At 44.3% G+C, this 17741-nt stretch overlaps 2 protein-coding genes across 13 annotated transcripts in view; one reads left to right on the forward strand and one right to left on the reverse strand.

Annotated features, from left to right (window-relative positions):
• LOC139766508 (uncharacterized) overlaps positions 1 to 17741 on the reverse strand; it is a 1237960-nt gene that overhangs the window by 227066 nt on the left and 993153 nt on the right. The window lies entirely within an intron of this gene.
• Positions 17352 to 17741, forward strand: part of LOC139766471 (oplophorus-luciferin 2-monooxygenase non-catalytic subunit-like) — a 175379-nt gene continuing 174989 nt past the window's right edge. For all 6 annotated transcript variants that reach the window (XR_011716912.1, XM_071695157.1, XM_071695166.1 and 3 more), the window contains exon 1: positions 17352 to 17459. The gene's annotated coding sequence lies outside the window, so the exon portion shown is untranslated. The remainder of the gene's footprint in view (positions 17460 to 17741) is intronic.

Raw genomic sequence — 17741 nt, forward strand, 5'->3', positions numbered from 1 at the left:
ACAAAAAACCAAAAAAAAGACAAAATCTATCTGATCAAAGATGAGTGTAGGATTAAGACGTGAACGACACGGTCGGTCATTATCGCCTCCATGAACCTGACTCGTAAGGAGATCATGGAAGTTCTGCTGCCATTTAGTGGTGGCTGATGATGTCTGACGACCTGCAAAGGTTTCTCCACTCGTTGCCTTTTCACGACTCTCGCTAGTCTTGACGATGCAGTGTCAAGCTTCCTAGATCCAGTGCACACTTACATGCACAATAGACAACTGTAGAAAAAGAGGAGTTTGATTATCAGTTTTTCATCCTTCATACACTAGTCCGCCGTTTCCCGTGTTAGCGAGATAGCGCCAAGAACAGACAATGAAAAGCCTTCATTATATCTCATACGACAGCTTTTAAGTATTTGATAGGATCCTTTTTCTTGGTAGTATGTTTTCCCTGTGGATCACCCTATGCTACCGGAAGCGGCCTACACGTTGTTCTTCCCCACCATGGATTAGACCCGTGACAAGCGTCTGGCCGCTGCATCCCATAGTCCCTGTGTGGAAACCAGTCACACGAGGATTGATCGTTATGATACCTCCTTCTTTCCTCGAACATCGAAGCTGTGGAAACTCTATTCCTATGATCAGCTTTCCCTCTTCCTATACCTTCTCTAGCTTTTAAAGTCGGGTCTACATACACATGAAGAGCTCTGATTACTATCTATAATTTTCCTTATTCTACCTTATCATCCTTTCGTTGGGAGCACCAGCGCTACCAATGAGAGAAGGTCTAAAACTCGAAGGAGTTGGGGAAATGTGTGAAGTAGAGTAAGAAAGCGAGCCCAAGACTCGTGTGGGTAAAATGAAAGTGGATTACGAGAGGTGGATGAAAGGGCTAAAGAAGAGGGACGAGTGTTCTGGGAGAAGATGAGTGACATGTCTGCCATTCTGAGGCAAGGGATCGAGTACCAGAGATGGGTGACTTGAATGTGATAGCGAGTAATGAGAAAATTGAGGGTATAACTGCGAGTATGTGGCACCCAGTGTTAGAATGAAAATGGGGAACAGCTTGTGGAGTTGTGCATACAAAGGATAGCCTCTTGGATGTGAACGTGCTGGGAGGCGTTGTTACTGGGAGAAAAGACGGCAGAAATAATGAATGAGGAGTTTCAAGGGTGTAAAGCGGGTGTGTGAGGAAGAGGAGAAAAGGAAGTGGATCCAGGTGAAGGCGGGTGTGCGGCAAGGGTGGGTGATGTTACCATGACTGTTTAATTTGTTCATGGATGAGGTGGAAATGTAAGACTGATGTCATTTGCTGATGATGAGGCGCTGGTGGCAGATTCGAGGTGGAGTTGGTTCAAATACTGTAATCAGAGTACATGCCAATTTCTTTTCACAAATACAGGAGAATAGAATACTTTGGTGTTTTCTTTCAGTGCCGTGTGCTGAAATGTATTGCTCCGGTTGTGCAAAGGGCCATGTGTGACTGACTGATGAATGACTTCTTTACCGAAGTCAACGAGGATGCTTCGTAAGTGCGTGAACAGTGCAGATAACATTTCTTTGTTATGCTTGTAGGGAGGTGACGTTTGTATCACAAAAGCGTGCCATAAACCTGATCGTCAGAAAGGTTACAGTCTTTAGCTGTAAGGCTGGGCACCAGGACTGGAGCTGGGCCCCACACATGTGTTGCAATGCTTGTGCAGCAAACCTTTGTAACTGGTTGAATCGCAAAAGGCCTTCGATGCCTTTTGCCTTGCTCATGGTGTGGAGGAAGCCGACAGATCACGTCAGTGAATGTTACTTCTGCATGGAGCCTCCAGTCCGGCAAGGTATTTCCATGAAGAAAAACTGGACCTGAAGCTATCCAGATACACCATCTGCTATGCGCCCGGTGCCCCACGGTGAAGGACTTCCCGCTCTGGAACACCAGACTCATTTTCCCTGGAATCGGAGGTCGAACAAGATGACGAAATTTGTGAACCATATGAGCCATCAACATCAAGAGATCCTGATCTCGCACCTAACTTGTCGCCTGCTGAACCACACAGGATCACGGTGGATGAACTAAGCGACCTCGTCAGAGATCTGGAACTGTCGAAGAGAAAGGCAGAACTGTTGGGATTGAGACAGAAACAATGGCATCTCCTCGATAAAAATGTAACAGTGTCTGTGTTTGGTGCCCGCCAGAAAGATTTAGCTCCATCCTTTAAGATGGCAGGTAACCTCGTTGCCTGCAATGCTGGAGATGGTGTGATATCAGCCCTCATTATTAATCATAACCCTCAGGATTGGAGACTGTTCACAGGCCCGTCAAAGTTGAGTCCAAAAGATGTTCTGCTGCATGATGGCAATGTGTTGCCGTCAATTCCAGTTGGTCATGCAGTCCATGTGGAGGAACCATATAACCTCTTGAAGCATCTTTTGAACGGCATAAACTACAAGAAATACCAATGGCAGCTCTGTGGCGACTTGAAGGTTGTTGCTATCTTGCTTGGACTGCAGCAGGGTTACATGAAGTTGTGCTGTTTCCTGTGTGAATGGGAGACTCGAGCAAAGTCTTCCCAGTACATAAAGAGGGTCTGGGCTTCCCAAAAGTCGTTGGAAATAGGGACAAGGAACGTACAGCACCTACCGCTGGTAGAATCCAGGAAGATTCTGCTGCCGTCGCTGCACATCTAACTGGGCCTCATGAAGAACTTCGTAAAGGCTATGGATAAAAATAGCTCAGCTTTTAGGTATGTCGGTGGGAAATTCGCAAGGCTCAGTGAGACAAAAATCAAGCAGGGTGTTTCCGTCGGTCCACAGATCCATGAGCTCTTCAGAGACGAGCAGTTGGACCGCATCCTCAGTCGTGGCGACAAGACAGCATGGAATGGTTTCCGGTTGGTAGCAACCAACTTTCTAGGAAATATCAAGGCTGACAACTACAGGAAACTTGTTGAAAACCTGTCAGAAACTAGGCTGCAATAGGTCGTCAAAGAAAAATTTTCTCGCACCCTCACCTGAATTTTTTCCCTGCTAACTGTATCTCAGCGAGCGATGTGCACGGCGAACGTGTCCATCAAGACATCTCGGCGATAGAGGAAGGGTAACATGGGCCAGTGGACTTGAGCAATGTTAGCGGACTATTGCTGCACGGTAACGAGAGATGATTCAGGACTTGTACACAAGCGTCAGGCGGCGAGCCGTCGCGTTTAACCGTAAGACAATGGATTTCTCTTGGAAACCATGACCAACTGAGAGTTTTCATGGTCATTTACGTATTCGGCATCCCAAAATCCACGAAGAGAAATAAATTTCATCTCCGAAACATAAAACAAGTCAAAAAATATGTTTTGATCAGCGACTACTTTATTTGCAGTCTCAACTGTCATGAAGTCAATACAGTAAGGAGCCTCTTTAATTAACACTTACTATCACACGAGACTCAGCAGTTTTGTGACCACAGTGACACTGTCATGCATCTGGTCCATCCTACTGTGCTGTGTCGCATTATGCAGGACGTGGCAGCGTAACCGATACGACATGTGTCGTACAGTCTGGCTATGAGTTCAGGAGCTATGATGGCCCGAATTTTGACTCAACATAACCATATATGTATTGGGTTCTTTCTTTTACAGCAAACCAGATGAAAATCTACATAACATCTGATGAGCATTCTGGCAAGGACAAAACCCATGAAACATTCTTTCTTTTTTCTCCTTTTAGAAGAGTTAGTCCTTAACGATCACAAAGGGCAGAATTAATCTTTCATTTCTCATGAGACCGAAGACTTTCACATCATACAGACAGTTCAAAATCCGTGCAAGTTTGAATATACCAGACAACACATTGATAAAACAGATGCGTGTTTCCTGTCTTCAGTCATACACAATATCATCATATTCTCGATTCAACAGATACATGATTCTGACAAGTTTTATTTTGGCTCTTGAGTTATTTTTTTCCTAACATGAAAAATATGATGAGTTCGTAAGGTTACACATACGTCTGGTTTAAGGATAGTGTTAAAACTGTGCATCACTTTGTTACACAGTCTCGTATTTGCATGTCACACAACCTCCCCGGAAGTGAAATTGGATTTACCTTTTCTTTTTTCCCTGCCCGCTACCTAAAGCGACCTTCATCGTTTTGATTTTCTACTTCAAATATATCCAGGAATACTGATAGCCGGTCACGCAGATTCGGATGAACACAATATACTGTTGCGAGCCAGTAACACAGACTAGGGTCAATACAACACATTCCTGACCAGTAACACAAACTAGGGTCAATACAACACATTCCTGACCAGTAACACAAACTAGAGTCAATACAACACACTCCTGACCAGTAACACAGGATCAGTGAATGCAATATGTTGTTAGCTAGTAAGCAAACCCGGATGTATACAACAGAAATAAATCTATATGACACACTGGCATATATTTTTCAATATCCTGTTTTTCCCACTGGAAGATATTTGATTTCTTTTTTTTTTATACAGTGTATCGTATATTTGGTGAAATATGAACACGGTATAGCATGAGTGCTGGTAGAGTATTCATTTTGTAACAAGAAAGAATATGTGACGGCCATAACGTGTGACGACACATCAAATGCAATATAAAAATGCATTCCATTGGAAATATTTTTTTATTTTCTTTCTTTTTTTTAGAACGATTCAGTGTACAGGAAGTGGCAATGTATACACACAGGACATTGACGACGGCCTCAGATCACAAGCAACGCCACGAGTCTAAGTACTCGTGTACGAGTTCATGTGATGTCAGTGGTCTTGATGTACCTACCATCTGCTAACTTAGGTGACTTCACAAACATCAGATGTCTCAGCTTTGTGCTTCTCAAGTGAAGCCACTGATCTAAATGACCCATCTGTATACTCCTCAAGCGATGCCACAGACCTCACACCCCCACTTGTGCATCATTCAGGTGTGTTCATCTCACTGCCCTACCAGCCACACTACCCAAGGCATGTCCTCGACTACCCACAGGCACGGTAGTGCTCCTGAAGCTGACGAGTGTAGTGGACATCCTGATGAAGAGGCGGGCCACGACGTGAGGGCGGGCGGTAAGCTCCTTGGATCAGTCTTCTTTAAACTGGAAAACGAGTTGGTGGTGGACGGAGGTCATCTTGTATACAATGTCCCCACGTTTAAACTGCTGGGTGTCGACAGGGACCACCACTGGGATAGGAACGTTTTCCTTACCCCCTTCCTGACTGATGTAGGCGCACAAACCCCCAAGTATAAGAGATTTAGATCCTTCAATATCCTAAGCTGATATGTAAAGGATTGCGCAACGTGCCATGGGTGAGGATCTGTGGATAAAGAGCCTATGGGCCAATTGTTTAACATGGAATAAACTGCCATAAATTCATTTGACAAAAGCCAGGGAATATTCGAGGATTACACCTCCACCTACTCATAAAAGTGTTTCACGTCTCCCAACCATTTTCAGTAACATGATTTTTCTTTCAGTTTTTCCATATTCTTATAACATTAAGAGCACACCTCTGCCCTCCGAGATGTACCGAGGGTGGGATTCACGATGATATGTTCTTCAGACCTGCAATGTTTCAGGTATCCAGGAAGACGACCTCTTATGCCACACTTAAATCATCCTCAGATTTGATATTTACATTCACTACACCGCACGAAGATCAGTGTTGCTCTTGCCAGTCCAGAGCCGAAATCTTTCCGTTCAAACGAGTAAGACTTTAGAACGTATAGTTGTCAAACTTTGTAAATGTGCAACATGACTACGTACATCGATACATACACACACATACACAAACACACAATATATATATATATATATATATATATATATATATATATATATATATATATATATATATATATATATATATATATTATCCCTGGGGATAGGGGATTAAGAATACTTCCCACGTATTCCCTGCGTGTCGTAGAAGGCGACTAAAAGGGGAGGGAGCGGGGGGCTGGAAATCCTCCCCTCTCGTTTTTTTTTTTTTTTTATTTTTCCAAAAGAAGGAACAGAGAGGGGGGCCAGGTGAGGATATTCCAAAAAAGGCCCAGTCCTCTGTTCTTAACGCTACCTCGCTAACGCGGGAAATGGCGAATAGTTTAAAAGAAAAGATATATATATATATATATATATATATATATATATATATATATATATATATATATATATATATATAATGAGACTAAGGGAGAAAATACTACCTACATAACACTTGCGTTTCACAGAGGGTGATTATGAGGGGTAGGAGCGATGGTCGGGGCTGGATATCCTCCCAACCGTACTAATTTCCAAGCGAAGGTTTTACTTCTAAGAGTCTTATACCTGTTCATGACCCTACCTCGCTCAAGCAGGAACTAGCGAACACACACACACACACACACACACACACAGTCTCTCGAGGTATCTAAATAAGATACCAAACAAAGACGCTTCAAGATAGTCATAATCGGCCACATGCGTCAAAAATCACGTACACCATACACCACTTCAGTCTCCTCTTCCATTTCAAACTATCCCTTCCCTTGTCCCACCCACTTCATCTTCCTCTCCACTAACAACAACCCTGTTAGAGAAATACCTTGGACGAGATTTCGCCACTAAGCAGGGATACCTAGTGGCAATCACGGGCTTCTAATTACAGTTCTACAGACGACCCACAACACTCGAGCGCTGCAACAGCCACTTGTCCACACTCCACATAGGATCTCACTGCTACTCGGTTTACGGCCTAGCCAACGCCTCCGGGTATTTTCATGGCAGCTGAGACGACACAAGTACCTGAAGTCATATCAAACCCTTCGTGTCAGTAGGTTATACAGACAGTAATCCCCCAAGGTAGTACTAAGGTCCTACTAACTCAGTGGTTCTGAAGTGATATTCGAAGCCATTCTGCAGCCTTCATCTTATGGTTGCTGTCTTTATATTGTCTCATCTGTATTAAGCTGCAGGGCAAGGATGAATAACTACAGTTGCTTAAATCATTCACTCACCTTTCTCTATTTTCATATCTTGTTATCACACTTCCTTCGTCATTCTTTTTAAAGATTATTCTTTCACTTTTGTTACATTTCTTAGCCAGTCTGTTTTCACTGAAGGGCTAGCCACAGTGTAAGCCTCTGCCCGCGAAGCCCTAAGCATGAGACAAAGTCTTCCGTGGTCTCATGTGGTTTAACGGTATCATATAATGTAATGTTACCACTTGTGGCAGTGGTATTACTGTAATAACATCATTTGGTCTCACGGGATCAAATACTTCAATGATATCACTGGTAATAGCATCAGTGTGGTGGTGGTGCCATCTAATACAGTGGTATCATGTATGGTATCATCTGGCGTCGTGGTATGAGGGTATAACTCTCTGTGGTTGTGTCATCTACTGCAACGGTATCGCTTGCTGCAGGACCACTTCTTATTGCAGTAGTACCATGTTCTGTAGGGGGTCTGACCATTTTCTCTGAATGGGGTATTATCTGGTGTTTTGGTATCACCTCTCGTGATTGGAGTGATGGTATCAGTGGGTGAGGTGGCATCAACTGGGACGGGGGGCATCACGTAGTTAAGTGAGATCACCCTTTGTGTGGGCATCGTTTAGTGTGGTGGTGTGTCCTGATGATGCGATGGTGTCCCCCAGTTACGGTGGTACGACGTGGCTTGTGGTGTCCCACATCAAGTGACGGTGCTGTTTTGTTGAAGCCAAACCAACTGGCGTCATACTGAGCACATAAAGAGACACCTCACCCCCAAACCCTACTCCCACTCTTGCTGGCCTGGCTCCTTCGTCAGCGTTCCTCTGGAGACGGCGAGGACCTGGTATAGTTGGGCTAATAAGGATCTCGGTAAGAAAGGTATCGTCTATAGGGGGGGTGGATGATGGTAGCTCATGCCAATCTTTAGCCCTCGCAGAGCTCCTGATGCCTGGATGGGCGGGATATTTGTTGTGGCGAAGAAAGAGGAAGGAAGACACGTCCATAGAGGAACGGACAGAAACAATGCAAAGAGAAAGGGGGACCATCGTCGCCTCAGGTCCCAGCGAGGGCTGCTTGATGACCGACAAGGGTGAGGGTGAGGAACACATGAAAGGACGACGCGTATGGCAATAAAGAGAGAGGAAAAACGAAATCGTTTTATCATTTAATACTCTCATTCGCCCTCCGGCCGCAGCGCTCAGCTGGTATGAGAGATGGATGGAGAAGGGCTCGGTGAGTAATGGTTTAGGGACGTCCTGTGAGAATAAAGGGAAGAGCCAGATTGTGAATAGACGATGCTCATTCGAGGGTCAGGGAGGCCGGCGGTGATGGACGTAGACCAGGTAGGAAACGACGGAGGTTGACCAAGATGGATGGATGGAATCATCATAATCATCTATGAAAGATACAGTTGCATATGGGTCACGTTGTGGCCCCTCAGTTCCCTCTTTAAAAAAAGAAAACATCAACTCTATGAATATTTAGATTCTAAATATTCACAGATGGAAAACCCGTCTGAAGTGGAATTGCATTGTACCTCATAAGACTATGTATGTGAATGAGTAGAACGTCCGTCTGTCTCACATCACAGAAAAAGGTTTGGAAATTGTTAAATCCAAGCAAAGAATAAGAGGCAAAGATCTCTTGAAGATGATGTTTTACCCAAGCACTGGCTGGCGTCGTGTACCTAGCGAAGTGTCTGCTTCATTACCTGGACGTTTCAGCCACAATGCAAGCGACGTATCAAAAGATAGCAGAACTGTTGGATGACTTATGATATGAGCTATGTTGTAATATGCTGTTTGACGTAATGAGGTTCGAATTCTCGGTGTGGTAGTCGTTCCACAGTCAAACTAGCTGTGATACCGAGCTCAGACTAAGGTATGAAAACAGAAGAAGGGTGAATGATCTGAGCAAATATGATTATTAATCATTGTCCTGCAGCTTAATGCAAATGAGACAATATAAAGACAGCAACCATAAGGTGAAGACTGCAAAATGGCTCCGAATGCCACTTCAGAACTAATGACTTAAGACGTTAGTACTACTACCCTGGGTGATTACCGTTATATCACCTACTGACACGGAGGATGTACGATGGTTCCGGGCATATCACGAACCTGGATCGGGAAGGTCCTCTCATTGCCTGGGGCCTGGAGGGTCGTCATACCAATTACTGAGGTCAGGAGATCCACGTTCACGGTACCTGGGTGTGGAGGGTCGTCGGGCTAACTAAGATCTGGGGAATATTCGTGACAACTGATTGAGCTCTTAGGGTTACCATGACAACACAGTTTGTTTGGATGATGATAATGATACAAAGTTGGGCCCGAGGAGTTGTTATGACAACAGCATGGGTCTAGAAGGTTGTTACGTATGTATAATGAGGACCTGGGCTTTGAATAGAACGCCGTCATAACAACAACATAGGCCTGACGGGCGATTACGAGAATGATCCGGTCTCGAAGAGCTGTCGTAAATAAGTCTCCTTCGTTAGAAGGGTCGTCATCATAGCAAAGTGGGTCTGGGCATTCATTACGGAAAGTTACCTTTGTTTGAAGTGTTGGTATTGGTGTGACTGCAGCGTTAATGTGGAGGGTTAGTCAAGCTCAGCGCCTGGAGCGTTACAGTAACAGCCTGAGGTCTGGAGGATCGTCATGACGAGCAATTCAAGGTCGGTGGTTGTTACGGTGACAGCGTAGCCTCTGTGGGTTTTTCATAATGGGTCTACAGGGGTCGCTGTGATATAAATCTTGAATGTACAGGAACGTTACAAGAGGTACTCAGGACTGGAGGGCTGGTCGTATAATAAAGGAGGGCTGGTCGCTTAACAAATGAAATTGGTTCTGAAAGGCAGGCGGAAATGAAGAGCAGTCACTGCGTGCACTTGAAACTGGAGGGATGTCAGTAACATGTATTCTGGCTGGCAGGATACTCATTAATGAGTAGTTATATCTAGAATGTCGGGATTATAAGGAGCCAGTGTGGCTTCTACTAACCACATTACTCTGGTTCGTTTGCATTATTCTTCCCTTACATAACTAAGGAGATGCCGTGTGGCAGAGCCCTCGTTACCGATTCCAGTCCTCACTGATGACTTGGTTGCGTTTCCTTCAGACTTTAAACTGTATTTCAGAGGTTCACGGTGTAGCAGATCTACCTTCTCCTCACTGGACCAGTGTTGTTGATAATGGCTAGGACCTGGCTGTGCCCCATGACTGTTATCCATCATCGTACTTCTAACCATGGACTTCCAACTTCAAAAGTTCACCTTTAATCTGAACCGCCTCCTTTATCAAGATCGCTGATGGGTCTTAAAAGGCAAGCGAGCATTACTCCCCCAACAAGCACATCCTCCCAAGTAAGGCTTTTGCCAGCAGGTCAGGTAGACCACATGAGGTGATGTATTCTCCCCCCAGCAGGTAAGCTTCTTAAGTATAAGTAAGTTTACCCAGCAGACAGGAAGCTTCACAGCAGCGTTCCTGGAATATTAGATTTGGCTCGAGGTGAAGGGAAGCTGAGGTGGTATATGGTAATTGCTTACCTAAGGGTTGTGGTTCCTTCCCCGCTAAATAGATTATCGACCAGGTGGCGGTGGTCCGCCCAAGTAGGTGGTTTGTAACCCACTCGGTGAGAGGTGGGTTCTCCCAAGTGGGTGGATGGTAGCCCTCCACGCCATAGGTGGTGGGTCCTCCTTAGTAGGTGGCTGGAACCCCTGCTATGGGTGATGGGTTGTCTCAAGCAGGTGACTGGTACCCCTTCAATAGGTGGTGTGTTCTTCTAAGCAGGAGAATGGTACCTCTTCAATAACTACTGCCAAGAAGAGGGTTGGTACCCCCTTCAATAGGGGGTAAATCCTTCTAAATAGGGGTTGGAGCCCCATTCAAAAGGTGATGGTTCCAGCTAAGCAGGTGGTTAGTATCCCTTCAACAGCTAGTGAGTCCTAAGTCCGGTTGGCACCCCTTTAACAGGTGGTGGGTCTTCCCAAGTAGGCAGCTGGTACCCCTTTAACAGATGGTGAGTCCTCTCAAACCAGGTGAGATGGTAAGTTCTCTCTAGACTAGTGGGTCGCTCAGGCCTTTTCCAGCATGTGTTGGTTTTTGCCACGCTCGCATGTGTATGCTGGCACGCTTCGCTAAGCCAAGCCTGGAGGCGGGTTAATGTCCAGCCTTCGGTTACTCCTGCCCTCGTGTGTGCAGCGACCTACCCCCGTCAGTGAAAGAGGACACTGCCTGGCGTTCCATCATGAGGTCTAGTGGCCGTCGACCGCCAAGAAGGTCACAGCGTTGCTGATCAACATAAATCACAGAACCTGGTACAACGAGGGATAGTGCACTCCCCATGAGGCGGCGGTCCTCCTCCAACAGATGTGGGTCAGGTTTAAGTAGTAACTCCAAACTCCCTCGTCAGATTGTGGTTCCTCAGCCTGGAGGTTGTGTATCATATATAAAGGTGTGGATTGTCCCTCTGAAGTACGTGGCAAGCAGTTCTTGATTCTTGAGTCCTTCCAAGCTGACAATGTGACATTCTCAAACGGGTTAAGGGGCCTCATTAGCACAGAAAAAAAATATAATGGACCTTCCTCAAGCAGATGGGGGACACTCCAAAAGCAGCTGGTCGATCCTGAGGACACAACTATTTTCCGTAAACATAAGGGTGGGTTACCCTCCAGCAGGGAGTGGGTTCTCCTTATCCTAGCAGGTGGCACTCAATTACCTGATGATTCATCGGATGTTATTTAACAGGACCTCACCCAAGAGGAAAGTCTTTCGAAAAGCAAGGTACCGTCTGATACGGAGCCAGGGCTTGGTGTCCTGTGGTGTTAGTTAACTGTAACATCTGCTGAGGACTCGAGAGAGAGAGAGAGAGAGAGAGAGAGAGAGAGAGAGAGAGAGAGAGAGAGAGAGAGAGAGAGAGAGAGAGAGAGAGAGAGAGATATGCTGACTACCTCTAAAGAGTGCTTTAAACCTCGTGAGTAGAGATGTCGGTAAAAAGGTCTAAACTCTTTCTCCGTCCCTTCTTTCTTTCACTCAGACTTCTCTTTAAGCAGGTGTGGGTAACCCTGCATGAGGGTCGATGGACCTCCTAAATCAAGATGCAGGCGCTCTCATACTAGATGACCTGTCCTTCGTGCCACGGGTGTTCTCATACGAGAATACCTGTCCTCCTCGGCAGCTGGCAGCTCCTTTCCAGCAACTGGTGGGTTTCACACTATGCAGGAGAGGACTGTCCCTAGGGACCAGTCCCCAAGCGAGAGACTAGGGTCCTCCCCTGAAGCTGAGAGTAAGATTCAGCAGGGGTGCTGGGACCTTCCCCTCAGTCATCCCCCTAAGCAGTTGGTTAGGCAGTAAATCATAACCACACAGGCGTCGGGTAATCTTTCAGCAAGAGATGGTCTCCCTCACAAGGTCAGACCCCACCATCCTGCTGACAACTGCAAAGGCGTGATGAATCCCCCCAATCCGACATATGATGGGTGAAAGCAGAGGAAGGAAGTACTCCTCCAGCAGGTGATGGATCTTTAGATCAGCAGGGTAACAGAACCTCCCAGCATGAGGTGGGTTCTCCTCTCCTACAATGAGTAGGTCGTCCAATGAACCAAAGGATCCATCACCATCCACGGATACTTTCTTTCTGTATCAAATTCCAGGGCGTTATCGAAACCAAATAGGACCTAAACAGGCAGAGAACCAATGAAAAAAAGAGTAAGAATAATATGAAAATCTCCGAGGAAGTGCAAAACTTGCTGTCTAGAAACGGCCAGTTCGTAGCAATCAAAAGAAGAAATGAGAAGGTAAATATTTCCAAACTTAGCCATGTAAGGAAAGAAAGGGATAACACTACCGCTTACCCTTGAGTTTAAATTGGGCTATGCATCGTACTGGACTGCTATGTAACAGGTAGTCAATCGGGTCACACAAATACCCAGTTCTTGGGAACAAAAATCAGAGTAATATATATGATAGTAGGGAAAGAGAACGTAATGTAGTGTGGGGCAAGTATTCTAAATTTTCATTTCAGATTGGTACAGCTGCTCAGTCGGATTGTTCTCTCAGTTACATAGAGCTAGAACCCTTCACAGATGTGAGAGCAGTACTGTGTACCAGGACAAATCATATCTTTGTATAATCGGATAAACTGTTCTGAAGGGAAGAATCTAAGGTACACAGATAGGACTTCCGGTTTCTCAGACGCTGATGTAGCTGTGTAATGTGGAATTTCAAGAACAGACTAGACGCTAAGCCGATGCCAAGTATGTTTACTGTGTTGCGTGTCGGAATCATAAGGCTATGAAAGGAGAAAGAAAAGTAACACGGAGGTCTAGAAGAAGAAACAGAAAAAATAAATATAAAGGTCTAAAAGTTCTGGAAGAGTTAAATATCAAAATCACCTCTGCTTCACTGGGGAATCTTGTCCAAATCTTAGTTTATATAGGCAGGTGTGCCGAAAAGAGACGTAGACAGAACAAAAGAAGATGGAGCGGATTTGAAAGAAGTCGTCAGCAAATGATTTTAACCAATGATGTATCAGACAGAGGAACATAGTGATGAGAAGGAGGAAGAACGTGAATTGCAAGTCAGGAACGCGAGGGACTTCGCTACAAAGAGTGAATGGTGGTACAGCAGAAAAGATCGAGCGATGAAACCCAAATAAGGGAAGCTGGGGGTCAGATGCGGTGCCACGCACCTACCAGAAACCGATGAGATAACAACGACTACAACACAAGATCCTTCCCCCATGGTCTCAGTGGACGACAAGATTGTAGTAAGACAGAGAAGGATATCACCGGTGGATCTCACTTTGCGACAGTCATGATGTTCATGAGGGAGAAGAAACGCTGGGAATGGTAGTTGAGGAAAGATTCAACGACTTCAGAAATAGTAGAAGTCGCAGCAACGGACCGCTGGTGTGAAGGATTAGAAGGGTCACCCTTCTTCGGCAGAGGCTTAAACTTGCAGGTGCTAATTTCCACGTCATTAGCACTGGGTCTCACCTGAAAGGGCACACTGGAATGGTCCACTTTCATCCTTCATGTTTAATTATTGTACCTGAATAGATACAAATGTGTGGTGAGGCATCAGATGTAACAATGTGATTACTAATTATATGTTACAGTGAGAGAGTGTTACAGACAAGTTTCCTCGTCTCTTAACCTTCTATATGTCCCATGTCTTTTACGTGTATAAACATATATATATATATATATATATATATATATATATATATATATATATATATATATATATATATATATATATATATATATATTTTATCCCTGGGGATAGGGGAGAAAGAATACTTCCCACGTATTCCCTGCGTGTCGTAGAAGGCGACTAAAAGGGGAGGGAGCGGGGGGCTGGAAATCCTCCCTTCTCATTATTTTTTTTTAATTTTCCAAAAGGAACAGAGAAGGGGGCCAGGTAAGGATATTCCCTCAAAGGCCCATTCCTCTGTTCTTAACGCTACCTCGCTAACGCGGGAAATGGCGAATAGTTTAAAAAAAAAAAAATATATATATATATATATATATATATATATATATATATATATATATATATATATATATATATATATATATATACACTCCAGCCTAACCCAAGTGACTATTTACTGACCAACCCAGGGGAAAGGTTGAAGAGCTGGGTTGATTGTGGGCTGATTTCCATGGCCAAGATTCAAACCCGAACGGGTCCATGCGTGAATCATGGTCAGCAAAGCGAACCACTACACCAAGGAGGCCCGTGTTTGTATGATTCCTATTTGTATTTACCATTTGTGTTTTACAAGGAAAGAGTTTTAAACTCGCGTTGCCCAGTCTTTTAAACTTGTGCATGCTGTTTTACTTATATGTGTACACACACACACACATACACACACACACACACACACACATATATATATATATATATATATATATATATATATATATATATATATATATATATATATATATATATATATACATATATATAAACATATATAAAATTTGTTCGCCGTTTCCCGAGTTAGCCAGATAGCATCACGAACAAACGAGGAAAGGTCGCATTCACCCATACACATTCTCTTGCTCTCATGTGCAATGCACCGAAACCACAGCCCAACAGAACATGCTATTAGCTATTCTACTACAAGAACCATGCGTTCCAAGCCTCGACCTTTGAATACACTAGAGCGAAAGTAACAATGGTAACTCAGTGAGTGGCGCAGGCTCGAGAGAGGGTCGGGCTTGAGTAAAAGAACGTTACTGTAGCATTCTCACTCACCTCAAGACCTGCGACAGCTACAGCTAAACGGATGAAGCTCTGTCATGTTTGCTCCAGCCAACGGCAAACATACAACACCTGGAGATAAACTTTAAGCATCTTTTTACGGACTGCCCTAGTGAGGACCGCGGTGTTAACAATGAGTAACAGTATCTTCATCTGATGTTCCCAACTGCAAGACCTTTTGACACCTAAAAGAAAAAAAAAAATTCAACAAAGTCAAAAGTAATCTTGAGAAACATTACCCCCTGGCTCGTAGGGTCTCCAACCACATCAACTCATCGACACAAGAGGAAGTTAACAATCACTGAGAATTATTAGACGTGCCAACTGCCACACTCAAATGACCGTAGTTAAGTCTGCCTCTGCTTTGTGTAAGGGAGATCAAACTGCACAGCTGTGGGGATCTCAAAAGCTCCGCCGCGCACCCGGTTCCCTCGTCACTGTACCGACACATGAGGGTGCGGTCAGTACCACTGTGGCTCCTCCAACCTGTGGTCAGGGGCAAGCCAGTGTTATGCGGGTAATGCAGGACTGAAAGGCTGCACGTTGGCAAAAGCAGAAATTCTCGATTACCCGAAAACATATCAGTGAAATGGAAAGAAAAAAAAATCGACAGATTGTAAAAATGTAGATGAAAACTTCAAACACAAAGATAAAAACATGAATGTTTGGTATAGATACAAACAAAAAGGGTTAGACACAAAGAAATGAAAAAATCTATCGCTCCATCTGTATCAATCTAGCTGTCTATCTGTCGGTCTACGTGTCTGGACCATACGATCCGTTCATGTGGCCATCAAAATGCAGGATGTGTGAGACAATAACTAGAGACGAAAATGTGAAACTGAGTCTTATATATGTGTAAAAGAGGGTGCATTTTTTAATAATTGCATCTTATTGCAACTGAAAAAGTTAAATCCCCTGTTTATACAGCCTGGGCATACGATAAAATGCAAACTGTCATACCATGTTTGTGTACGTAAGTTTAACCCAATGTCCTTAACTTGGTATTTTTATAACCGATAACACAGATACAGACAACGTGGACTCATAGGAATATGTGTGTGTGTGTGTGTGTGTGTGTGTGTGTGTGTGTGTGTGTGTGTGTGTGTGTGTGTGTGTGTCATTAACACCGTTTCAGTGAGGTGGATAATGAAAACACGAAAAAAAAAACAAAATTACCTCTTTTTGTGTGAAACAATATGACACCAAGAACGAAGGATTTTGAGCAATGCCTAGTGGTCTGGCCTCACACTGGCATCCCTGCCTTCACGAGAGTGCAACATATCGATTGCTCGGCGTCATGTCCTGTCATTTCCCATAATGGATGTTAAACTGATTTCATACATCGATGGAAATAATCACAAAGTGGGGCTACCATAACGATTGGGAAATCTAGCTAACATAATTATCAGGAAATCTGTCACATTCATACCAACCCTACAGATACAACACGAACTTCGTCGAACTCGCCGGGAGAGATACATTTTATTTTCTTGACCGTTCGTACATGCCACCCCTCACATGGCTTGGGAGACGAGCGGACGTGGATTCTAATAGCATTAAGGATTAAGATGGAGAATGAATCGCAGGGCAATATATTCTCCTGCTGTTTCTGAACGGGTTCGTCTTGAGACCTCAGCAGCTCAGCGTCCTTGGAGTTGTTGTCCGATAAAGTTACCCTGATAACTTGCCCTTATCGCACCCCAACTGTGGGAACGCAGTCACTACACCCAAATGGCTGAGGTGTACTAAAAAAAAAACCAGTTACTTCACAAGCTGCATTATTCTGTCTGGATGACGTATATCTTCGCATTCCTGAGCTACTTCCATTATTAGACAGACATCTTCATGTTAATAATGTCCTTCATGATGTAATGTTAAGAGAATCAACTCGTTTCATTACTCCCATGTAATCAGAATTACTACAAAAACAAACTACAAACCACAATATCTCCACTGGCCCCGCTACCTGCATTTTCCCAATCTACTTCAAGGTAGTGCTAAGCCACAGAGACTACAGAATACCAACACCTCACTGCAGTACGGGTCATGGTCCTTATTACCAATCGCAGTGTATGCCTCTTAGCGTGGCTCTCCTCTCCCAGTGTTGGGAATATGTCGTTGGAGGCGGAAGGCCCCACCTGGGGAAAGGCTACTGAGGGCCAGACGGACTGGCTCGTGTGAGGTGTGTGGTGCTGGCTGCTGGACACAGCGAGGCCAGGCGGAGGTAAGGCAAGAACAGATTATAATTGTTATACATCCTAAATGCTCTCTGGTGTCTTTAAAAGTATTTGTGGGGGGGTCTCAACTGTATTTGTGAATTCTATTCATTCATACTAAATATGTAAATATCTTTCATGTACGATAACGAATCCTCGTTTGTGATAACGTTCGAGTGTGCCAGTTCCTATACAGTACAACAAATATCCACGAATCTAGTAATTTACGAAACTATCTATGAGTTTGGGACCCTGGTAAATTTGTGTTGATACTGTGTACCTTCAAATAT

Source organism: Panulirus ornatus, chromosome 4, assembly GCF_036320965.1.
Source record: "Panulirus ornatus isolate Po-2019 chromosome 4, ASM3632096v1, whole genome shotgun sequence".
In the NCBI taxonomy this organism is placed as follows: domain Eukaryota; kingdom Metazoa; phylum Arthropoda; class Malacostraca; order Decapoda; family Palinuridae; genus Panulirus; species Panulirus ornatus.